Source organism: Corvus kubaryi, unplaced genomic scaffold, assembly GCF_017639235.1.
Source record: "Corvus kubaryi isolate FWS band 111438036 unplaced genomic scaffold, C.kubaryi_AGA036_p1.0 76, whole genome shotgun sequence".
In the NCBI taxonomy this organism is placed as follows: Eukaryota; Metazoa; Chordata; class Aves; order Passeriformes; family Corvidae; genus Corvus; species Corvus kubaryi.
In genome coordinates, this window is record NW_024582063.1 from 4527991 (window position 1) to 4550407 (window position 22417).

General features: G+C 38.5%; 1 long non-coding RNA gene across 1 annotated transcript in view; it reads right to left on the minus strand.

Annotated features, from left to right (window-relative positions):
• Positions 1 to 10315: 10315 nt before the first annotated feature.
• The window catches only part of LOC121675887, a 93270-nt gene continuing 81168 nt past the window's right edge, over positions 10316 to 22417 (minus strand). The window contains exon 3 of the long non-coding RNA XR_006020263.1: positions 10316 to 10459. This is a non-coding gene — a long non-coding RNA (uncharacterized LOC121675887). The remainder of the gene's footprint in view (positions 10460 to 22417) is intronic.

Consider the following 22417-nt stretch of genomic DNA (forward strand, 5'->3'; position numbering starts at 1 on the left):
AAAAGGTACCTGGAGGCAGAACCCTCCAGAATAGGTGAAGAAAGATTTTTATCATTCACAGCCTGACAGAGAGGCATGGGATACTAAGAATATTACAAGATATTGACAAATAAACAAAACTTTGGAGAAAAATTGATTTTAGTCCAGCTATAAATTTACTGCTCCATGTTCCAAAGTACTTTTTAAGTAAAAGAGACATAAACCCAATTAGGAATTTTAAAAGATACTTCAAAATTATTCCCACCACAGATAAAATGAAAAAATTAAAACAACAATAAGCTTTTTCACATTCTTTATTTGAAAGCTGTAGTATCAAATGAAAAGACCCCTGACCCAAACTCAAAGTTTTAATTTCATTGGAATTCCAATACTCACATACTCTTTTTCTTCACAAGTTGGAAGTAAACATCAGCCTGAGAGCTTTTCATGGCCAAAAAAACATCCAGGGATTCTGACTGGAAAGCAGTGAAACATTTTCTTCCAACTGGGAGCAGGGAAGAGGGATGTGTGTGAGCAGACCAGAGGGGTTTCAGAATTCAAAGGCAGCATATTATCTCAATGTCTTATCTCAGGAGAAACTTAGGAAAGCCATACTCGATATTTCAGCCAAATTTCCTCGCTTATTTTTGTTTCCTGAGAAGTTTAGGGATGCACAATGAGCCTCTAGTAAGTGCTCCTGAGCATGGCAAACGTATTTGTCCAATTTTCATTTAGTTAAATATTCCCACTCAAAACACTGCTTAATTAAAGTATCCATTATAATTCCACAATGACAAGTTAATGGAAAAAATCTCCTCTAGAACTCAGTTAAATTATTTCTGTTAATAATTGGTGAAAAGCTGTAAAAAAACCAAAACAATCCTGTTAATGCATGCTTAAAACTCCATACAAGGTCATTGCCTCATAATATATGACAGGTTCAGCCTACTTCTATGAGGGAGGTAAAGGATCTGGAAATACCTCCTGGATAGTGCCATTTTCTATGAACATGGACATGTAACCATCAACTAAGTAATCTGAGGTACATTTCCACTTGGCACCTGTATCACTTGGTGCTTAAATATGTTTTAACAAGAAAGTCCTGTTGCTGTAGTGCAGTTCAGGAAGAATCAAAGTTAATCATGTGATTCACTGTTCACTTACTGGAGGAGGAGGGGAAAAAAATTCGATAAAGTTGGTAAATTTAATGCACACATAAAGAGCACAAAATATCAAACTCTGAAAATATGTATTGCCTTGTGATTTTTCACAGTATGTGATACCTTAGGTTATCTTAGTTACACAGTTCAGTGAGGGCTTCCTGTAGGCCTAAAAAGAGCAAAAAAACCTACCTCATTGCATGCATTCCAAATGAAAATATTACATTTTAGTGGGATAAGGATATTACTATTGACCTTCAAAAGGTCTTTCCTTGAGATCACGTTTTGTTCACATCTAAAGGTCAGATATACCTTCTTTAGACGACAGTGAGAGTCCGATCCTTGTTTTGTAACTCCACTACATAGTTAAATTATTGAAAGAACATGTATATAACATATATGAAATTTAATGTATGCTTTTAGTAAAACATTAGATGGCCCTTAACATGTTTTTTTTTTTATCCAAGAATGCACTAGAGTAAGTTTGAACCACCTCAATCAAGAATATTAATTTTATTTTAATTTCTGTGTTCTATGCCCCAGTGTGGTGACCTGCTTGCTTTTTTGGGGGAGAGGGACTTTCTACAAGAACATGGAGTGATAGGACAAGGGGAAAAATTACTTTAAAACTATTCATTGCTCTTTTTAGAATCATCTTTTAGAAACCACATCTGTATTTTGCCCTCTGTAACAATCTCAATTGGTCACACTTATAAAAATACTGTAAAATCATAAACACAGAAGAAAGGGAATATATTCAACTTAGGGAACAAATTGTTTTATCTTCAAGTTAAAAATGAAAAATCATGGTATAAGGATCAGCTGCTGCTACTGAAGTCATCTCCATGACTTACACCAGAAAAATATAAACCAGGGTGGTTCATATTTCTTTGGGAGCCAAGTCAGGCCTTGTGAAGTCAATTGTTGCTATAGCAACGTATGAATCAGGGAGAAGATAACACATCTGAATGCAGAAAATTAATTTACCTACAATCATCCAGTTGCCTTTTGATGGGATGTATATGCTTATTTGGAAGGGAAAAATCATTACATTTTAATTACTGTGCATCACTGTCAACAGCATCCAAAAAATCCCTGTATAAAATCTTTGAGGCCAAAGGGAATATTACCCATTGCACATCATCCTTGCACTCGGTGTGGTTTGATTTTTATTTCACCATCTTCCAATAACAGAGCAGTGAAAAAGTGTAACACCTTTTTATATATCCTCCTTCTCTGCCATCAAATACCAAATTAGATCCCTATGTTAGGAACTTTAAGTCTACAACAAAGCATATTGCAATAAACCTGATTACTGTGCTATGGTTTAGAAACTTACCATGGTTATGAAGAAAAAAAGTTCAGATGCAAGAAATCCTCATTTCAATGCATTTTTAATCCAAAATAAAGATTTACTTTGCCTTGAAATCAAAGAACTGGTAATAGTTGTTTAACCCATTTAACAATATAGAAAATGAGAGGCAAAGGAGAGTAAAAATTCACGTATTTGCATTTTTCAGAATCTGTTCAGGATTAAATCATATTGCCCCAAGCTTTAATCAATATGTTCAGCATATGAAATATTCACTGCCATGAGAATATAATCCAGAATTTCCATCCTAATTATCCAACAGCTTTGAAACCACCTTTCTTTTTCTAGAGGCTGCACTTAAAAGTTTCCAACCCATCCAGACACAATGCAAAAATACAGCCTCAGACATCAAACACTGCACCCATAGGCATTCTGGCAGCTGGGTCACACACAGCCTGCTTTGTCACCCCAATCAGACCTTCTTTCCCAAACTTACCCGGGAAGAAAGCACGCAGGAAGAACAGAAACAATGCTTGTTAGTGAGAAAAGGTGCTCTGGGAAATGAGATGCAGCTCCCAACAAATAAGTCTCACTTGCAAGCAGGTGAGCCAGAGGAGGAAGAGCAAATCGAGTGCAGGATAAAGTAAACCTGCTGCACAAAGAAGAGCAAAAGCTTCAGCAAATTACATTTGGGAGTCCACAGGTTGTAAAATGCCAATTATGTCAGTTGCCATTGACACGACTCTGAGTTGCTGGTGGAATTAATACCACCAGGAAAAGCATAAAATACCGTAATGGAAGACAGAGAATGTTACTAGAAATTACTAGTGACATTTCTTTGTACCATCCAGACTTCATAAACTTCATCTGATTCCTTAAAAAAAAGCTTACATAAATCTCAGAATTAAAAAGTTTAGTACAAAGAGACGTAAGCTACTGGCAAATGAAAATCAGCTTCTATCTTATAAAAGCAGGGACGGGGAGAAATGGGAGTTGCAGATCAGCCACCTTAATTATATTGCGGAAAAGCAAAAACAGAACTGAAGGCAGAAGCAACTACTGCAGAAGTTGCTTTTGAATTCTGGATAGGAAGCTGCAAGGACAGGCATCAGGTATGAAAGTACCACCAACTATGCAGTTGTTTCTTCTTTTTGCTTTGGCAAACTCAGGAACCCCTTTTTACGTTCCCAAAGGAGAGCAGCACTTCAAAATATCACTACCACCCTGCAAAAAGAAAACCGACCTGACTCAAACCAAACCCTTTTCCCAAAACCCTTTTCAAGACCCCCCCAGACCGATGCTAGAGATTAGAGGTTAGAATTCAGTATGATTCGGTGCTGTGATTCCCAGATGATGATTCCCAGATGTATGTCTTCCTGTGGAAAATTAGCACAATGCCTGACACAAAGACAGGTTTTACAGCTTTGTCCCTATGGTCAAGCACGGAGAATCCTTGACACAAACTTGCAATACAAACACACGTGAGAACTGGAGGTGCTTTAGCATCCCTGTGGTAAAATAACTGCAAAGCAGCCTAATGAAAGCACAGAAGACAGAGGAGCCACAGTAACCAGCCAGGAAGAAATACTTCCTCTTTTGCCACAGTTTAGGGGAGCTTCAGCGATGCTGTGAAAAAAATGCTTTGCACTGAAGAGAATCCTATTGCAGCAGTGACACAATATCACCGTGACCAATAAAAGGGCAAAGTAAAGCACAGGCCAATAGGTTGGATTGATACCCACCCTTCCCTCACCGATGTGGGTTTTTCTCTCTCCTCTGTAAACATTTTAGAGCTCACATGGCGTTGCCTGGCTGTGTTAACCAGTCAGAACACACAAAAGACTGGAACACATCAGCAGTACTGTAGTCAACTTCAGTCTGCTTAGCAGTGAGCAAAAAAAAGAACAAGCTTATGAAATAAAAAAAAATTTCAAATACTACTAAACTTGATATATATATATATATGTGCCCACACTGTACAAGAAGTAAAAGAAGAGGGCGAATGGCTTTCTGTGCAAAGGAAGGTGAAGAGATCTTTCAACTAGCAAAGAGGGAGGATATGGATCTTGGCATTTGCATTTTATCATCTTGTTGAAGTGTAAATGTTTATTACATCCATTTTTTTTTACCAGAAGCAGGAATGAATTCCATCCAAGCTAAGAGTAAAGCCACATCAGCTTCAGATGCCAAGATTACTTCTGGCAAAGTATAAAAGCAGTTTTTCTTTCATGTTGAGAGCTCCCTTTGCTGATATATAAACAGATGTGAAAGGAGCTTCCAAACTCCGAAGTTTCAGATGAAAAATCTTTTGCTGTTTGGCATTGGCTTTTCTTGAGGACAAACCCACTGGGAAATCAAGCTGGGAAGCCAACAACCTCTAGCTTAGATTAGAGAACACTGGAGAAGCTTAAGACCTTTTCAATGAACTGGTTTTGGATCAAAAAATGTTAATTACTGAGCGTGTGGTTCAGTGAATGTTTAGAGCTACTCCCTTACAGGAAGGTACCTGTCCCATGCAGAGGTGGGTACAGCCAGACTGCTCTGAAGTCAGCAGCAACACAAACTGGATAAATGACCTTTGAGGGGATGGGACACTTTCTGGTGACCCACACACAGGGAAGGAGGACATCCCACCCAGCCCTAAGCTGAGCTGTATTATGCTATACTATACAGTACAATAACCAAACTGAAGTTGCTTCATCTGTGCCCACCAGGGAGATGCACAGTGATGTGGTGATCAGGTACCAGAGGGACTTCATCTGACTGACTCAGCGAAATACAAGAATTCAGCATCCAAACCCAGCTCCAACATTTATCAGATTTTCAAATCCAGTTTCAAATGGACTGAAAGTGAACACATGCTATATGCTGGGCAAGTTCTTACAAAATAATGTAAGACAGATATTTTGCAGCCACCATGGCTATATAACATAAATACACAGAGGCAGTGACAAATCCTGCAAATTCAAAAGCTGGTTCCCCCCTTCCAGTCCTACTGACCTGTCAGTAGTCAAACCACAGCATCTGAAGTTCATTCATTATTTATACCCTAAGCACTTTGCTAAGAAGCTGGATTTAACTTTTAAGTTACATCATTTATGCAAATCTCACTCACAATGGCAAGAATAAACTGCCTGGGCTACAAAAAGCCTGGTCTTGAAAGGCAGGACATCAAGGTGCCCCCTCCTCCAGAGTTTTATTCCAAACCAGTCAGAATTTTCTAGTCAGAAAATGAAAGTTGTTTTCTTCCTTTTTTTTTTTTTTTTTTCAGTCATAGGAGCATAGAATCATTTAGGTTGAAAAATATTTCGAAGATCAAGCCCAACCATTAACCCAGCACTGCCAAATCCACCACTAAACCTGATAGCCTCAACTACACATCATTTAATTAACTTGAGAGATAATGACCCAAACTACCTCCCCAGACAGCCTCTTCCAATTCTTGACAGCCCTTCCAGTGAAGAAGTCTTGCCTAACATCCAATCTAAACCTCCCCTGGTGCAACTTTAGGCCATTTCTTCCCATCCTGCTGCTTGTTACTTGTGAGAAGGGACCATTTTGTAACAATCTAACACGTACCAGTGCTATGGCATCATGTGGGAGAAGCAAACACTGATGCTTGTTCCACAAACTCATCCCTACATCCTTTATTCCCTAAGGTTTGCACAATAAGGTTTTCACACTTTTCTTGATTTTGCTGCTGCTCTAGGAAATTATTATTCTGCTCACAGAGAAATCTTTCCCTCATTTCCCTCTACCCTGGGAAAAAAATAATGTATGAAATGGGACAAAGTAATGGTGGTGGAAAAAAAATCTTCCATCGAGGAGCCAAAATATCAAAATATTCATTTTTAGTGAAGATTTTGTCAGACAACAGTTAAAGGTTCTTCAGTCAGACTCAGCAAGAACTGGCCGCCAGCCTCCCTCAGGCCAGCCAAGCATCTCTGCTGCCCATCTTGCATTGTCCATGGGCTATGAAATACCACTGAGGGTACATCCCAACAGCCTGAGCCTTTGAAGAAAAACAGTGATTGTCTGACTTATGCACAACATTGAAATGCTTGCTTGACTCCATCTGCAGGGAAAGCTATTCCTTTGGAAATCTGGACCATATATCAGTTACCTCCAATGCCTTCTGGCTTTGTACTTTGCAGTTAAAATTTCACTTTATCATGGCAGAAAACTGCCACAAATTCCAGGGCATGAGAGATGAAAGTTAAGCCAGATATAGCATTAATTACAATAAAATATTTGTAGTATCAGTGTACTACAGGTAACACATGCAGAAAATCCAATACTCTTTGCATATGCTGTGCCCTGACAACCCTTTCTTTTAATTAAAAGACACTTGTAAATATTTTGTGCAATCTTGTAGAACAGCAGGTGCATGTGTGTGTACAAAAGGAAAAAATCATGCATCTCCACTGGACAAAATAATAAGGATGTGCCATGGGAAAATGCTTTGCTTCTTCATTATCTTATATTAAATAAATGTGCAGTTTAGATGAAGGCTTAATGCAATTTCAGCCTCATTTATACCTTTCAGATTAAAGTTAGTAATAGATCAAATCAGCCAGGAGATAGAAACTTAATACCTCAATAGCATGATGCATAGATTTAACAAAAAAGCAAAAATATTTCAATATTAGGACAGGTTATCAATGTGTATCTTTTATAAAACTCACTCAAGACAAATAACTAAACAATATTTGACAAGTCATTACACGTGACCTGAGGCATAACATGCAAATATATCAGCAGCATATTGACCCAAGTGTTATTTTTACAATTTTTCTCTGAACTGTAAGGAATAATGAGACACTGACAAGAGTAGTTTGGTGGTTTTCCCACAATATGCCACTAATTTTTAAGACTTACAGTTTCTAATGGTAAAAAATATTTGTTTGCTTCCTTAATAATATGACTATTTTTCCATTAAATACTCAGCTGCATCCATTTAAAATTCTGAATAGGAGTTTCACCAACCCCAGCATTAGACTCTCTTTGTTTACTTTGTTTACCTCCTTGCAATTTAGGAGACTGAATTCTTTATGTGAGCAATGGTGAGAAGTCAATGGGACAATTCAGAGCATCTCTGTTAGATGCATGAGTCAGAGAATGTGAAGACCTCCCCACTGTGCTGAGATTTGAAAGATTTATTTGAATAGCAAACAGATTACTTCTACTCAAGACACAAAATCTGAAAGAAAAAACTATTTGATTGAATTAGATTTCAAAAGGATCAAAACCACATCATTACAAACACGGTGCAGCTTTCTGTACTTCAGGGAAGTTGCTGACTGGTTTTCAGTCCTTTATGAAGAAAGCCACTAATTTGGGCCAGCCAGTTAAAGACAATGAAATACAGATATCTCTTGTATGGAGTCAGTAATTCCACAGAAAACAGCAAACTTCAGAACCAGTTGGTTAAATCCATCCTAAAGGGATGGATTGAAAGCCAGCATCTTTACATTTTCACAAGCAGCCCCTCTTCCTACTAGTATCAGACTTGGGATTTGCCAGATCTTTCTAGCTGTGAATGCATTTTTGATTCCTAACTTCCATGCTCTGTGCCTGGAAATCCTGGCATATTTTCCCTTTAATAAAATGCAGAAGTCTGGTATTTTGTGCTTCACCCACATCTTCCCCTTGACCCTCACCCATGGGGTGGTCACCAGTATGACTTAAAGGCAGGATGTCATCCTCATGGCTATTTTCCAGGCAGAATTTCTCTTTGGTTTACTGAATTTTTATTTAGCACGGAGCTCTGCTGCCGTTGTGACTGTTCTAGCCCCTGACAGCCAGAGGAATGCTATTGCTGTCTCCAGCACACCTTTCCTTCTCATAAATGCCTCCTTCCCTCAGGGGAGACAACACTACACTTCCAGCTAAACAGCTGTGCTGGTGGCAACGCTGGTGTTTCTCCTAACAACTGGCAGCAGCCATGCTGCTCACTATATTTAACAGCAGTAAAAAATTTAACATCCCAGCAGCAGCCAGGAGACAGTTGGCATTACTATGACAAGGCTGCTTATTAAAATCCATGGCAGGTATTTTTATTGCACTTTAATTGCAGAGGGTAATTCAGAAGACATACCTGTAATTTAAATCTCCAAATTAGGGCCTGTGATTTATGACAAGGGCACTAGCAGAGTTTTATTGCAACACAGCTGTCAGCATCTGTGCTCAGGTAACCCTGGGCTCCAAATATTCTCTGCCAGAGTATAAATATCAGTGACAGGGCAAACAAATCTAATTGGGGGGGTGGGGAGAAAAAAGAACCCACAAGCACACAAAACACAGAAGGAAGATAGCAACTATTTTTTCTTTATCTAACTGCAACAACAGGGCTTTCCTTCCTGTAAAACTGAGAAGCCCAAATGCCAGGATTGTCTACATGGCTTGTACCCCATGGCCACTTACAGGTCCCACACACCTCTACCCCTGCATGACCATCTCCTTGCAGCTCTTTGCTCATGATCCTTCCACTGCAGCTACAGAGAAAATTCCTAAGGAAGGTTTTCCTGTGCATGGAGGAACCTGCTGAATAACAGACCCACAGAGTTTCTGCCAACTCCCTTCACACTGCAGTAACCACACAGAGGTTTTTAAATTAACATCCAATGCCTAACAGACTGTCAGCAGGGGGAGAAGACCAAGAACATTTTCTGTACACAGGTTAGGGGCAATTTAAGAGTTTTTCCAGAACTCTAGATTTCCTTGGAAAAGCAGCAGCCTCCACTGTCTGACTCCTACAGGGAAAGATCATTCCAGTTACAATGAAGCTGTAGCACAAAGCACATAAACACATTACTTCTTAACTATTTGAGTTCTGGCTGCTTTTTACTTTTGGGTTAGGAAAAAGGAGAGGGAAACCTTATTCTTCGATATCTTCCCTGCAAAAAGTTTACACACCTCCCATGAGCCAAGTTCAAAGCAATGCCTGTGATCAGCCACAGATTGTCGCTCCTAAATATCCCTCAAAAACAACACAGCCACCAACCAGGAGAACTTCCCCTTGTCACTTCACAGTGTATCTCAGCAGTAAGAAAGTAGTGCTTAACTCCCCCAAATCCACAGTATCCAGTGAAAAAAACATCCTTTAGGGGAGAGGAGTAGGCTTTGGAACCAGAGGTGGAAGCAGATAGAAAACTCAGGGGCCTGTGACCCAAGAGTGGTGTCAGCTGTATGCATGAGCCGTGTCGGCAACAGCAGTTCACAATGATATAAAATCTACTATTTTGACAATGATTAAAATTCCACAATTTCTTCCAGCATCCTCTTTAGTTCCCTCATCAGCCTATTAGCTGTGCTTTCACTTGTCCACATTTTTCACCAGCAGGAGAAGAAACACTTGAGTGAAATAAAACCGTTCTTGTTCATTAAAACGCTGAAGCAAAACATTGAGACAGTCTTAGCACTGTTCCATAATCCCAAGCTATATTTAGCAAAGCTAAATCCTATTTATGGATTCAAATATGTATAGTATCAAGCAAACTAAAGACCAATTACATCCCCAATGTCATTATCCCAGTGACAGGACAATATAAAACCCAGTAACAGCTTCTCATTGATCAGATAATCAAACATGTTTCTAGGAGTTAGGTTACCATAAACAAACTACACTATGGCCAAATCCTTCAATCTTTTCTTTGTTAATAGTTCCGTATTACTGTATGTCTGCAGTTTTACAGATTAAAGTAATACTTCTGTCTTGTCCTAAAGGAGCAGATTGCATGTTTATAGCTGATGGTTATCTCATAAAATGATGAGCATTCATCTTAGACTGGCTGTCAGGCTGCCGTTGGCATTTCCATCTCCATCCCTATATATTCAGAGACCAAAAGAATATCCAGAGATGTTGTTATTGGGAATACTTTTTAATCATTTTTCCACCAGAGCACAAGGAGAAACAATGGGATCCAAAAAGTCACAGCACTCAATCATCTTTCAGCCCTGGTTAGGATCAATAAGCAGCTGTGAATGGCCACTCTTCTGACAATACAGCCTAAAATAAAAATAAGAAGGGAAAAAAAAAGAGAGAGAGAGAAAGAAAACATTAATCACTATAAATCAATAGAGTAATGAAATCTTCTTGCATTGAAAATAACAAGAAAGGCACTTCATTTAATCATAATTTCCCACAGTCCAGACCCACTTTCTACCCCAAATTATGTACACACACACACAGAGAAAGAGCAGCTGTGTTCACCAGCACCACACACTCATTCATCTTATGGTTTTTTCCTTTTTTTCTTTTTATTTTCTTAATGGGTATTTTTTTTTCTCTTCCTTCAAGGTATTTTCAAAGACAAACCCAAGGCATTTTAGGAGACACCCAGTTCTCACCATTAAGTTGCTTGCTTCCCATACTAAAAAGTTTTAACATGTTTTTCACCTAATGAAGGCTGGACTCTTAACAGAAACCAGATCTGCACAAATGATCAGATGCTTTTAGAAAACTGGGTGATGGTTTAGCATTTTGTCCCCAGGCATAGGAAGTCCAACAAAGAGAAAAGGGAAATCAGAGCAAGGACTAAATGTTTCACCACCCTTGTATCAGCATTAGTGGTATTGACCAGAGAAAAGATCACAGACACCCTATTCCCTGCCTCCTCCAATTACAGGAGCATTGGAAAGAACTTAGAGAGCAAAAAGAGAGTTCCACAGCCCAAAACACTGACATAATTTTCTTTTTTCAACACCATTTTCTTCATGCTTTTAAAGGCTTTTAATGTGCAAGAACTCCATGCCAGTGTGTGTTGTGACAGAGGGACACTGCTTCTAGCCACATGAAAGAGTCTCTGCTGAAGTGATCCACTCACAGGTACAACTGGGATGCAGGAGTTTGTTTTGTCTGGTTCAGGCTTTTGTTGCTCTGCAAAATCCACTGCACCAGTAAATCAAAACCTCTTTTTAGCCAAATGTCTTTTGAAAAAGAAGTTAACAATGTTCTCTGCTATTCTTTGATTACAAATGAGATCAAGTATCAAGGCTGTCGAAAACAAACAAAAAAAAAAAAGCCCAAAAAAACCCCAAAGCTATTTTTTATTAAATTGGTACCATTTAATTTCTACCACAGCCCAGTGAATGGAGGTGTCTCCACAGAGCACAAAAAGTACAAGGTCTGAAGTTCTCAACCATCCTCACCAACATGGCAATGACACTGCAAGCACCAGCACCTCCCATTGCAAAGCTGAAGTGGCCAAAGCTGTTCATGTCAGCTGCCACTTGTTCACAATAAAATCATATTAAGTCAGAATAGGTGGCCCATTATGCTCTTGTTCTTGAAGGGTTCACCAAATTCTTACAAAGATGAAAAGCCTCCTGAACATCTGGCACCATGAGGCCTTCGGTTCCCCAGCCATGCCATAATTTGTACAATTTAAGTATTACTGTGCAGGTCAAACAACGTGCACAGTTTCAATTTAGAAGTGTTCAATAGCCAGAAAGACATTCAATAACACTTCCCCTTGGGATGCATCACACCTGTGCTGGGGAAAAAAAAAAAAACAGCAGTCAAAAATGGGATTACAAGAATTAAATTTTCATATACTACCAAATATAGGCTTTCTTCTGTTGCACTGGAAGCCTTTATTTTTTTTTTTTTTGACCAAATGACAAATATCTGTGCTTATTAAACCATATCTAGGATGCTCTTTTAATATCTGAACTGGTTTTGTGATCTCACTGTCAAAGCCTGACCAAGCTGTGAGGAAAGAATTGATGAACTCTAACACATCCAACAGGCAGTAGATTTAAGTGAACATTATTAGGAGACACCTTAATCCCACAGGTAGAGAGCCACACTATTTCCCACTTTTCTTGGATGCTTTCTAGCCGCCTCTGACTCCAAGCAGCACGTCAACTTATTTTTACTTGATTTGTTCAGAAAACCATCAGCTCTCATTCAGAAATAAAGTCATGCATGCATCCCATGCTTTCATGACAGTGCTCCAAGATGATTCCAATGCAAATATTGAAGCCTGCTATAACCCACAGCTCCAATTCACCAAGCCCCATAACCTTTTCTGAAAAGGTTGCTTCATTCTTTCTTAGGTCAGTGATTCCCCAACTTCTCCATAGAGTCATTTTATTACAGAAAAGTTCTGCTGTGCTCTGAGACTGCAACGCTCTCTCTTGTTTTCTCTGCTGCGATGGAGTAACCAAAGGAACAATCTTTTCCTAGTTCACATTCAATGAGTCAACCCAGCTGAGGCCTGCTCATCATGAATCTGTCACAGAAATATCTTCCTTGAAGTAGCTTTACAGAATAGTCAAAACAGAGCATGACAAAAACCAACCTTGCTTGATATATATCAGCAACAAATATCAGCAATCCATTTTTTCTATGCACACACACATCCTGAATTTAGTATCTCACTCTAGAATCAATTAAGTACATTGAGGATTTATGTTGACCTTGAACAATAACAGTATTTGTTTTAAAAATGCTGGAAACAGCAAGCTAGATACTACACAAAACAAATCTTGACATTTTGTCTGTCTTCAATCTTTTCTCCATCATGAGAAGCACCATATACAGACAGTAATGTCCTGGGGAAGCAACATCCCAAATGACCAAAAGTTGCCCTGCAGAATTCCTGGCTGAAAGCTTCTGCAATATTTAGTATTTTTCATTATGTGCTGGCTGCTGAGATCACATGGCTTTATCTGAAACCTTCACTTCCATGGGGCATTATCTGTTCCCCAGCTCTGCACAGAAGAGCTTGAGATGATAAATTATGTCATTGCATACTGCAGAGGAAGAGGAGATACTCAGTCAAGACTAAAAATATATTTTGAGTATCAGTGTAGCACTTCACTTTCCCCACTTGTTTGCACCACACACCACCCAATTCATCACATGCTCTGTCACAATATTGCATCACAAAAATGCCTTTAACTTCAGTGTTCTACCTATTACAGTAAAGAAGGATTTTCAGTGACAATGTATTAGACAAATTAAAACCAATGTTTGCACATTTGTATTCACAATCACTTGAACAAATTCGTCTATAGCAGCTAAAACAATGAAGAACTGAAGTCATGATCTGGAATGCTTACTTCAAAATAAAATTAGGAACTGTTGAAGTTTATGCTGCCAAATTATCTTCTAGAGGATTTCCAAGCTAAAATTCTACTGCCACACTGCCCACTGGGGGAATCCCACGGGTGAAACTTCAGCCTCACTGCAGTGTTAATACCTTGGGCTTCTCCTGAACAAAACAAGGACGTGCTGTACACCTGGTTTAGGGAAAGAGAAAAAAAAATGCCCATCTTGCCCAGGAAGGGTAGGAGGGAAACAAAAGAGAACATAAATAAATAAACAAATAAATAAATAAATAAAGGGTTTCTACTGTGCTGGAAGCCAAGATTCAATCAATTGAGATGAAGTACTTAAAGCATTTTAAAGGTGACGTGGTTACGATGCTTTCAGAGTGCCTGACTTATTTCTTTAACAAAACAGGCAGGTTTTTGGCACCACACAGTTTGAAACAGAAAACCAAAATACATCCATAGAATGTTTCTAGAAACCAACCATGCCCCAAAGATGGCTTTCTAGTTGCCTAAAAGAATGCCAGCTCACAAGGGTATAGTATATATACATAGTACTCTGCTAGAAAATGTTAAATAAACGTCACTGCAGAAACTTCTAATAACTCCTCTTTCCTTGACTTAATCATCAGAACTTGGGAAGCTTATGCATCAAATACAGAAACATGTAGACCTCTGGATTATTTGCTAATACAGCCTCAAAAGTAAGTATTTATTAAATATATTTGATAGATAAAAACTGTGAATTAATATCAAAATCATCCATGGCTTGTCAAAAATATTTGACTAGAGACAAAGTGACTTTTCAAAAAAAATCATAGGATAAAAATACCTTAAAATACTTGGAAGCAGCCTTCACAGGCAGGATCAAAGCAAATGACAATAATTTCTAATCAATCAGTTTATCTGCAAGTTAGAAAAATGAAAGAAAAAGGTCCATTGGGCACATGTGAAGTCTGTTATGATGTCCCCCCTGCTGGCTTTAGGATTTCACTTACACTGACAGATGAGCACATCTAGAAAAGCCGAGAAAGACTAAAAATGTTTCAAGTTTAAAGTTTGCTTCCATATGAAGGAATGTTGGCATCATAAGATGTATTCCTGCAATTTTGTACAACTAATGACAATCACATCCTCAATTTTCCTATATACTCCTTACATTTTCTCTTTCATCACATACGCAAAACCAAACATGTAAGTAAGTAATTGTGGGTCTTCTTTCTTTTGTTGTTGTTTTCTCTGACCTTTATTATTTACTTATAATTCACCAAAAAAAAAAAAAGTGTTCTTTCTCTTTATTTAAATGCATAACACCAGAGTCATGCAGAATTGACAGCAGTGAAATATGGAGCTTACCACAGAGATCTCATGTCTGAAAGAGAACCTCAGAGCAGCTTTCCCAAACTCCAGCCAAACTCCCAGACTTCTGTAGAGAATTCAAACTATCTGTAACTTCTCTTATCAAGCTTGAAGATGTTTCATTGCATCTGCTCCAAGAATTTTAACAGGTGAAAAATTGACAGCATACAACATAACTTGAGCAGATATCTAATATTCTGAATTCATGGGGGAACTAATTCTGAAGACTATTTAATTCCTTGTTCTAGGAAAATTCCCACTGAAGTCAGTGAGACTGTGTGGGGTGAATTTAGAAACTATAACGTAAAATAGTACAATAGCAGCCAGCCCTTAAGATAAAGAACTTGTGTAGAACTGCTCCTGCAATAAAAGCTGAACTTATCAAAACCCTCACATGGCCTCAGATGTCACTTTAATTAGAAATTAATCAAGTTTCAAAACAGTTCTAGAGGTGTATCAAATTCTAAAGCAATCCTGGGTTTATTTCCACAAGCAACCTCCAAAGCCAATGTATACATTTGCCCAAAAAATAATTTCGAGAAGACTGATGGCTTCTACTTTCTTCAGTTGTTTTGAGCAAGCTGTACTTTGTGAGGGCAGATCAAAGGAAACAGAACGAGGATTTTATCAGTTGCCATAATCTGTCAGCAGGGTTACACCCAGACAGGCATCCCAAGAGCAATGCCCAGTGTTTCAGAGGAGAGCAAAGAGAGCAGCTGCTCGGTGACATTTGAAGACCCTTGCTCTGGTAGGTTCTGCTTCCTTTAATGATGCTGTAACTACTTAGGGCAGGACAACGTGAGCATGGCACAAACCCTCCACGTGACCCAACAGGCCACTTCGCCATCAGAAACCTTGCAGTGGATAACTGGGAATAGATTGTTCAAGGAATATTTCACCTAAACCCCAGCATTTGGGGAGTTGGCTTACATGGGAAGCATGCAAATGTTTCTTCGTCTGGCAATGCCTCCCTTACTGGAGCATTTAGTTACAGCACGCCTCTTGGCTTCACCACATTGCAATCTGTATAAAGGGTATTTCTTGGAGTTTGTTGCTTGGTTATTGGTGGGGGTTATCGGGAGCATTTTGGTAGATGGCTTTCTCATGAAAAAAAGAAAATAAGGATCATTCTTTTGAGAAGACATTTCAGTAGGTAGGGCCAGATCATCAGGCTTCCTGAACCAGCTTGTGCTTTTGGGAGTCAGCAGAGCTGCACTGACTGGCCCCCTGGGGAACATCCTACCCTGGTTCCTGCTGGTTTCCTCACACATAGGATCTTGTCACCACCTTATTCCTCAGGCACATTTTGTCATATCCCCTGCATTGCTCTTCATGAAAAAAAAAAAAAACAGTAGCTACTTTGCTCAGCCTCAAAGTTACAGTAAAAGCCCGGGGCAGGTGGTTTTGCTCCATTTCTCTATTCATCAGTGTAAATAATTACTACTGAACCTGCCATGAAATAGAAGAGTAAAACATCAGCCTCACTTCTCAGCTTACTCAAATATCTTCTGGAATATCAGATTCTCCAGACTTACATGTTTAAATGCATTAATATCAGCTAAGCTACTGCAAAATCCATTCAATTCAATCAAAAGACAATAATTAAAACTCGGAAAGGCTGAGAGGAAGTTTCTGCACACACTGAGCATAGCAAAGCTAAACATATTCCCATGAATCAAGAGCTTGTCATATACATAAATTGTAGGAACTCTTCAACCCTAAAAAGATAATTGTCATAGGGAAAAAAGGGGTTTTTCAGTTTGGATGTATGATAACATAAAAGAGTTCATTCTGGAACTCCTGAGAAACTCTTATAAAACTGAGAAAAGTCACAACTTCTTTAAAATCTGTGAAAAAAATCCCTTATTTTGTTCCTGAGGCATTACTATGCTTCAGCAGGCACCAAAACCTTGAAAGTACTGGAGCTGAATCCACAGCACATTTCTTTCAGGAAGTTTTGTTTTTTATATCCAAGAAATAAACCTTTCTATAGTGAAACACTGCTTGCAACAAAGCATCCCTCTCCCCAAGACTCATCACGTCAGGTTTAGTGGCACAAGAAGTTTGTCTGCCCCATTAAAACAATCTAGTTTTAAAAAGGCGGGAAGAGGAAGACAATTCCCATGTTATCTCTTGTTTAATCCCCCAAACCTTGGAAGAGAGCTTTGACATCTGCATTCACACATTCAGCAAAAGAGCTTTTTTCTAAACCAAGCTATGGAAGAGTCACCATGTGATTTCACTCATGTTTTGCTACAAAGGTACTACTTTTACTTTGCTTTGAGGGTTTTACCAAACAGAAGACTCCAGATTATCCAGCACTCATTAGAGAGAACGTATTTTCATTGGACTTGGAACATCTAAACACACCTGAACCGTGGGACATCCTCCAGCAAAAGCAGAATCAAGGCTCCAGCAAGCTGTGATTTTAAAAAAAACATAGCTGGCAAAAGCTGTGAAATATTTCCACCACAGAGCAGTGTGTAAGGTACAGAAGTAACAAAAGCTAGTCTAAAAGTCTGTACCATTAATCAGGCCTTGCAATCACTCACTCCACCAGCTGGTTACACTGCAGCATCATAAATGAACACAGAAAAATTTAAATTCCCAGGGTGGAAATACCCAGCACATGCTCTTTGTGATTATTTGCTGTTATATATCTCAAGGAAGCATCAATCAGGACACCCATAAACTTCTGAAAACTTGCAGGGTAAGCACAGTTTTTATAAAGACTTAACTCCAAATATTAAGGGAAAAAGAAAACCAAACCTCACCACTGACCACTACCATACTTCTTAAATTCTCATGAACTGCCACTGACTGGGAATAAAGAAAAGCAAATTTACCCATTTTAGGAACAATGTCTTCTAAAATAGAAAGGAAAAAGAAGGAAGGAGAAACAGATCTCACATGAGTCAACAGGAAAGGAATTCACACTGGGTAGGTTCAGAAACTCTCTCTCACCTTACAGCTGCCTTCTCTTTCATTTCCTTCCAGCTATTTCAGATCACCTGCAAGTTTTATGTCATAAAACTTTTTGTAAAATAAGTTTATGTAAAAGGTCTCTTCTTACAGATTTTTAGCACTTTCTTCTTCTAGATCAGCTGATTTGCTTGACTGTTTTTTCCAAGGTGATCTTTAAAAGGCTGGACTGGTACACCAGTCTATCAAACAAATGCTAACTTTTATTTCATGATTTTGCCACAATCAAAGACGTCCAGAACCCTCAGGCATTTCCAAGGCCAAAAGTCGGCTTTGTCCCATGAAGAAAGGCTGAGAGCGTTGATGTTTCCCTAAAGACCTCAAGCAGTTCATGAGATTTATCAATTTTTTATCTACTGATTATTCACTGTGATTTTTTCCCTGTTGCTGTTTCACTTGTTAGTAAACTCTTACTTTTTCTCTCATATCTACTTGTATTCCATTTCTCCTTATTGGTGGAAAGGAATTGGTTGAAACTAAGGGGAGGTAACTCATTTTACAGTGTCCCCCTCTTAAATTGTCTTAAACCAAGACACAGAGTTAAAGCTGCAGGATGAGAGGTTCAACTCTCTGTGCTATTGTTACGAGGCTAAGAGAAGCTGACCCAGAAATTTCTCCAGAGACTCTGTGGTTAAAGTCTCCTTCTCATCTAGCCAAGAGCTGATTATTTCTTCCTGCAAGTTTTATCCATCCGTCCTTCCATCGGGCTTTCCACTAAACCAGCAGGAGAGCTCTGAAGGGTGAAATGGGCTCTTTATTCTACAGCTTCTCCATCTTTTCACTCAGTGAGCAGAATCCAGAAGGAGATCTGAAGATTCTGTAAATAATCTCATCTATTAAGGGTGCATTTTTGTGTAGGAAAGAACAAAAAACATGTCTGATGTCAGAAAATACTTTTATAACTGGTGCAAGACTTCCCAGCACTAGTTTATATTGTCAGTGGCAGTGACTTCCAGCCCAGAAAAGATGCAGTTATCAGGAATCCCATGACCCAGATGGAAGACTTTGGATTACGTGTAAAATTCTCTCTTATCTTACCATCTACTTTGAGATAGGACAGTTGAGCATAAAATTGACTTGCATGAGAGAAAATAATTCAGAGTACACAGACTCAGGCATGCAACTCCTCCTCTCAGATAATTAAGATACTCCTAAATAGGAAGGATATGTGTAAGAAATCCCCCTACATGCTTGTGGCCTAGAGACCTTCAGTACTACCATTCCTTCATACTAATTTTTTTCCCAAAGTTATTTGTCACTGGATAATTCCAAAAAGCAGTGAACCTCTTAACTCAGAGCTGTATTTGTCATTTTAACAGTCCAGACTACTCCATTGGATATCTTGGCAAAACTGACATAGTGAAACACTATGAGTTTGGAATATTCTATTTCAGATTCTATGCTGGTGCTTCTTTGGACTTTCATACTATTTGCAAAGAAAAAACTGTGCTACAATGTTAATCGGAAAATAGAGATATAATAAACTACTGCTTTACAAAATAACTTTTTTAATGAGGCAGAGAACACTTGAAATGCTGGAGCCCATTACCTCAGCTTTACACCAAAAAAGATTAACCTTGGCCTGTGTTTATGAAGCTATCTTTAAGGAAATGGGTGAAGAAAGTAAAACAGAGCCATCACAGATGTGGTTTGCACAGAGCAATAACAAAACATTCATGTTCCTTTTATTTCCCCCATTGAGATATTTTTCAGTTTAAATATCAGACATGGATCGCACTGTGTTTATGGCAGGATGAGATGTGAAAGTGTTAAACGAAGCAGAAAGCTCCCATCAGAGATTAAGCTCCTACTCCTTACAGTTGAAACACACATGGATCTCCCAGACTTCCAGATTTGCTGAAAAGAGAACCTGGAAATGTCACACATTCCTGAACATCTCACAAGAGGGAAGAAATACCACCGAGAATACCCAAACTTAAAGAGAAATCATCTCCCCAGAGTCAACTGTTATGCACATCCCATGTTGTATAGCCATGGCTGGAAGTGCTTGAAATCCCTTTGGAAATAATGCCAGCATTCAAATAATTCCTTCCATCATCTGAGTTTCCCTATAGGCCTCAATCAAATTGTTCCAATGAAATACTGTACCTGAAACATTGCTCTGTCTCTTTGCAACTAAGCCTGAACAAATATTTATGCAGCAGCTTACATTTTTAGCTGGTAAAAGAATTCCACAAACAAACCACATAAAAAGCTACTCAGCTTTTAAAATTTATGCTTTATGCAAGAAACTGTCTTCACTCCTAAAAGACTACAGCTGCCACAAGATTTGCTTCTATTATGTGGGAAGTTTCTGTATGAAGAGAGTGTTGTACACACATAACACACCCTACAAGTACTTGGGTGTCTTGCAACAGCAAACCCAATAGTTTTAAGGGGATTATTTTAGAAGTATCTATATAGAAATGAATTTAAATTCAGAATTGGCTGCATTCTTAATCAAATATCAGCAACTATGTCACTGCTGACCTGGGATTAAAACTCCAAGCATGAAAAGGCTGTGAATATTTAAATGATGAGATCAAAGCACCCACTTTATCATTAGCACCTAAACCCATCAATTCACTTTCCCAAAGAGTGCTCAAATTTGATGTGTCTTGGTATAAAAACAAGGAAGGATACGAAATATAGCAACCAGACCAAAAATTCTGCAGCAAAATTCTTGAGCAACAAGGAGAGAAATGCCGAGTGTCCCTTGTGCAGTGTTATGGGACCACTAAAAGGGACAGTGGCACTAAATTAATTTAGTAATAAAATCAGTGCAGCCAGGAAGTGAAATCTCACAGCCAGACAGGAGCAATGCTGGATTTTCTTTATTTCTAAACAATAATAAAATGGACGGGCACAAGAAGTGTCAAGGAATATTATCAGTTGGCCAACACTTGTGAGTTCAGTTTTTGGCTTCCAAATATGTTTAATCAGCCTTGTCATCAGTGAAATAATAATAATAATTTAATAATAAATATAGTAATAATCCCTCACTTATAGGTCAGGAGTCAGATTTTTTTTTTCCTTTATGAGCCCAGAGGAGCTTCTGGAAGGGATTATTTTGACCAAATTCACAAGACTGAGAAGCTTGTTTAAGAGACACTAAAACTTTCCTTTAAGTTCTGTTGAAATCTCATGGCAAAATTCACACAGAGAGAATGGATAACCCACCTGGGCAAGCTTAAATAAGGAGAAAGTTGAAACAAAAACCAATTTGCTGTGTCCAATTCTCTTTATCCTTTTGGTGTCGGTTAATTACAGAAAGTTTTACAAACACCAACTTGTGTCTCGTAGACAAGGGTTTACCTTGCTCTTTATTCCAAAATGAAATTAGGATGCAGGGTAGGACTTTAACTAGGACTTTACTCTTTCTCCCAAAACCACCTGTAATCTCATAAGCTTTGATCACAATGACGTCTCAACAGAACACAGCAGAGAGCACAAAAGGAAACGCCCACAAGCTCAGACACCCGAGGCTAAATGCTTTGGAACAGCTCTTGAAATTGCTTTGGAATGAATAACTGCTGGAATTCTATCAGTCCTACCCCAACTGTGTGCATTGCACTGATACAGCTTGGCACTATCATCTCATTTGCAGACCGGACAATATCGAATCCTGAGGAAAGAGACAAATCCATTCCACTCTGGAGTTCAGACAAACCCCAAAATGTCCTGCACTTGAACTAACAGCTGCAGTATGGCCAAATGTAAATTCTGGTACTGTAAAAGCAGTTAATAGCTCCAGAAGATTTAATGGCACAGCCAAGGTTTATTGCAGAATAATATCCAAAATGTGATGGAAAATAATTTTTTATTTCTATATGACATGCAAGGTAATAAAAGCATTAAGCCACAATAGACACAGAAGTAATTCCTATGCTTATAGGCATTACAGAGCTTATCATTGAGAAGAATTTTAATGTTATTTTTTATTTCCTACTCACAAATACTATGCCATTTTATTGATATTCAAAGCAATAAAATAATAATTTCCAATTATCAATTCATCATGGCAAACATATAATGTGATTTACTTTTTAATTAAGGAGAAGTTTCCAAGGCTGAAATAGTTCATTTTTAATCAAGAAAAAAGTTATAAACTTTTTCCTATAATCTCTGAACTCTTCAAGAGTTTAATGAGCTACAAGGCAGACTTTTCACTAAATTTTAACTGAAAACATAAAATATTAAGGCTTATTTTATTTAGTGGTGCAGCTGACGTGATATACTTTGCCAGTGTTGATTTTGGGCATAATATGGATCAGGGTTTATCACTAGCAAGAAAGGCAATGTAGGCTGAACAAAGCACAGGAGAAGCTGGAGAGAAAGCAAACTCATTTAAGTCAAATCACAGTCCTTGGTCAAGACCAGCGGCACAAAATTCCCTGTCCCACTTCCAAAATATGGCTATTAAAGGCAAATAGAGGCATTGCAGATACCTAGCAAATTGCAAACAAATGGTTTTACAATTTGGAGAGCAGCTTCATGTGAAGCATTCCTTATTTAATCATCCGGAGATGACCCCAAGCAGACAAAAAGGCAGACTCCACTTCAAATT